Source organism: Fukomys damarensis, unplaced genomic scaffold (assembly GCF_012274545.1).
Source record: "Fukomys damarensis isolate Sample0158 unplaced genomic scaffold, DMR_v1.0_HiC HiC_scaffold_14, whole genome shotgun sequence".
NCBI classification, from domain to species: domain Eukaryota; kingdom Metazoa; phylum Chordata; class Mammalia; order Rodentia; family Bathyergidae; genus Fukomys; species Fukomys damarensis.
The window spans coordinates 11736424-11740375 of record NW_022900926.1 but is presented as its reverse complement, the minus strand read 5'-3'; positions in this window follow the sequence as shown (position 1 = coordinate 11740375).

Genomic DNA, 3952 nt, shown 5'->3' with positions numbered 1-3952 from the left:
CGACAAAGAACACTGTGTGGAGAAATGACAGGCAGAGGAAAGCAGTTTTGGGCTCAGAGGGAGGGAAGAGGACACGCAGGAAAGCAGTTTTGGGCTCAGAGGGAGGGAAACAGAGAGGGTAAGCGTATGGGAGGAAGTTAATGGAATAAGGTTTAGGTTTAGGCAGAAAAGGGATCCTGCAGAATGTAGAGAAAATCTTCACTGTTTCTTTTTTAAAAAGTAATTTTTATTTCAAGAAGGAATATTTTAGAGTAACTTATTCTATTTTCCTTCACAAGGATACCCTCTGTGCCAAACATTGTGAGTCGCGTGTTATAGACTCTTGGTGCCTAGGTTTCGGTTTATAAGCAGAGTGTCTCCCCCCCACACACACACACACAAGGAGGACTCTCTGACCCTCAGCTTTTGCTTCTTGGAATCAGGACATAAAACCCTCATGTAAAGGATGTCAGCCCTGAACCAGAGGACAGTAACGTTCTTGTCAAGGCCATAAAGCAGATGGGGAGGAATCTCTGCAGAGAGACCTTGTTAAACTCTTTCTGGTCTCTCTCAGACCTTCCCACAGTTGTCTCTTTGTTCAACCTACCTTCAAAGCACTTGAGCTTTGCCACCTCTTTGGGTCTTCATTGCCTTTTGAAGGACTCCCATATCCCATAAATCTTACATTGAGCAAATGCATGTTTGTGTGTTGTACATCACTATAATTCACTGACCCAGCCAAATTCCCTAAGGAAGGAGAGAACAGTTTTGTCCCTCCCGCGTGATTACAAATCTGGTTCTACTACACCTCCACTAAAATGCATTATGATAAACATCCATTGCTTGTAGAACAGAGAACTACGTTAGACACCGACCAGCATGGCCCAGGCCCTGAGTCTGGCCCTGGTCTTTTTCTCATCATCTGTTCACTAGCTTGCTTTGTCTCGTTCCCCAGATGTGGCTCATGATCCCACCACGCAGAGTATTTACTTTCCTCTCTCAGACCGTTCCTTCTTCCTCATCCCACCCTGAAGTTCTCACCTCAGTCCTCACTCTTGACCTTTCCTGACCTCCTGGCCAGGCCAAATCCCTGCGGGGGCCTCCTACACTTTCTTGCACCCCTCCTGAGTCTGGCGTTGCTTGCAGTTGTGTTTTAATGTCCACCTGAGTGATTATCTGAGTATTGTTATTGAGTCCAGTGAAAGGGCAGCTCTAGTTCAGTTTTGTTTTCCATTGTGTTTCTAACCCTCAACCCAGAATATTCATTATGCAAATTTGTGGAGCGAGTTAACAAATGAAATTATCGCCTTGCTCATGTATACTTCCCCGCCTCGCTCTGCGGGATGGTATCCATAGATACAGCCATGGATGCTCCTGAATTGGATTCAGGGCAAAGAGCCTCTGGTAATCGAAGTAGCTTGGTTTCCACTGAGAAAATGACCAACCTGAACAAAAGCTACGGTTTGAGAGACAGGGACAAAAGCTGCTTTTGCACAGTCAACAAAGATTTTCACAGCACGCTATCACTTTCTTTCCCCTTTGGAAAATGAGTTCTTTACTATGGTCCAAGTAGGAGGTACACAATGGAGAGAAACGAAGAGGTGGCGGGCAGGGGGTCGTGGTGAGTAGCAGGGCATGATATCAACTGACAACTGATGAGACATCCTCAGGACGCCCCTGCCAGGCTGTGTTTGGATTGGTCACATCGTAGCCCTGAAAACAGGAGACCCCTTCTGTGCACGAAGCAGGCAGCCGGGTGCTTGCAGCTTTTGTGCTTGCCAAGTCTGGGAAGGCTTTGTGGGCAGAAGCATCAAGAAGTCTTAGTTTCTTAAAGGCAAGCAACCTGCTGTTTAAATTTATGTTGGCTTTCAACTGCCACAAAGGCAATCTGCTGAAAAGTTTATTTCAAGTTAAAATGAAAAGAAAATGTCCTAAATGAATCCAGCTGTTTGTTTCATTCTCTCCCCACCCCCCAACTAGCTGAGCCAACATTGACTTTTCAGAAAAATGAGATAGAAAGTCTGCAGATCCGTACAGCCAAGAGTATTGATGTTGGAGGGAAAATTCAGTCAAATAATCAAAATGTCATTTCTGGGTAAGAGTTCCCATCTTTTTGGAATTTAATTGGGAAATAATGAAGCCCTCCAGCCAAGCGAGGAGAGAATAAGGAGGTAATTTCACTGCTTCTTGTGAGCAAGTGGTCTATTAGAAACTGGAAGTATAGAAAGCCCCGAGGGAAACTCTCTTTGCTCATTTCCCTCCTGTGTTTAGTTTTCGTCTCTGGACTGTGAAAGAAAGGAGAATTTTTCTCTTTTTCATAATGAAGAACACTGCAACTCAGTGGTTAAGGAGAGATATGGATTCCCAGGCATCTGACACACAGTCTTGATGTGGTACGTCCAGCACGAAAGCCAGGAAGCTGCATCGTAAACAAACCTCGAATCCAGGTCTCTGGGGGCCAAGCAAGTTCTATAAATCGGGAATGATCAAAAAGTACTGTGAGCACTGCTGCAGATGTCAGTCAGTGGAAAGGCAGGGGTCTTCCAGTGCAGAAGCAGATGTCACCATCAGTAGCAGCATGTGACATGTCCCAGGGTGTCCTGCGCATCAGTTGGCTGTGAGCTACGGTTGACAGGAAGTGTGTATTAAAGTGTACCTTAAATCGTGGAACAACACAACTGGAGTTGCACAGTTGTGCTCATTCAGATTTCAGCTTTTTCAGAAATGCTGTCATGAAGATGAACCTTACATGCATAGTTATAATCTTGAGACCAAGGTTCAGAGTTCTCAGTGGAATCACCCAGTTCTTGTGAAAAGAAAGAAAGAAAGAACAAAAGAGCATCAATCAAGATCTAACACCAAGATGATGTTGAATGTGGTTTGTTTACCTTTGGTGGAATTGCACAAGCTGAGTTTGCACCCAAGAATACTACCATGAACTCTGAATATTATAGGAACTCGTTAGAGCATTTAAGAACTGATGTGTAGAAACCGCCCGAGAAATGGACGAATGGTTTCATCGTTGATGGTGACAACGCCCCATGGCAGACATGGCTTCTGGTATGGCGATTTCTGTCACATAAAAACGTTGCACCGCGCCCTCAGCCACCGCTTTCTCTGGATATGGTGCCCTGTGACTTCCAGCCCTTCCCCAAAGCCACAATGACCATGACAGATAAATGCATTGAGTTGACTCAGGACATGGAGGCAGCGACAGTGGTGCAACTAATGGCACAAAAGAGAACTTCTAGAACTGCTTCAGAAAGTGGCAGGAACTGGTGACGTGTCTTTTACTGTAATTTTCAAAAATTTAAACATTGTATTTGTTGATCACACCATGTAGTTGCCACATAAAGCAAATGTGGGTTATATACCCAATAGAATTTTATTCATCCATAAAGAAGGGATGAATTTGATTATTTGTGGGAAAATAGGTGGATCTGGAGACCATAATGTTAAGTGAAATAATCCCGACATAGTTAAATATTGCATGTTTTTTTTCATATGAGAAAATCAAATATAAATAAGCAGTAAAATAAAGGCAGGTATTTTGGAGTAGGGTAGGGGAAGGGAGTCAGGAGGGAAACGGGGGAAATAAAAAAAAACAAAATATGTTACATATTATGTCAATTACCCAATGAATGTAAATATTATGTATTGCGAACATATACCAATAAAGAATAAAATGAAATAAAAAGCTATCACAATGCTTCTAACACTGCTTTATGTCACAGCATGCTTTCATCTTGGAAATGTCTTTGCTGGGAATTATGTGGATGCTGGCTATTGATACAAGGATATAAAATTTCAACTAGGGATAATAATTCCAATAATTTCATGGTGTTAATAACAACATTAACAACTTTGAAATTTTGAATTGAATAAATGTTTACATTTTCTCACCACACCCACAAAAATCAGTATCTGAGATGATGGCTATTTTAATTCTATTGTCATACCCTTTGCACGGTGC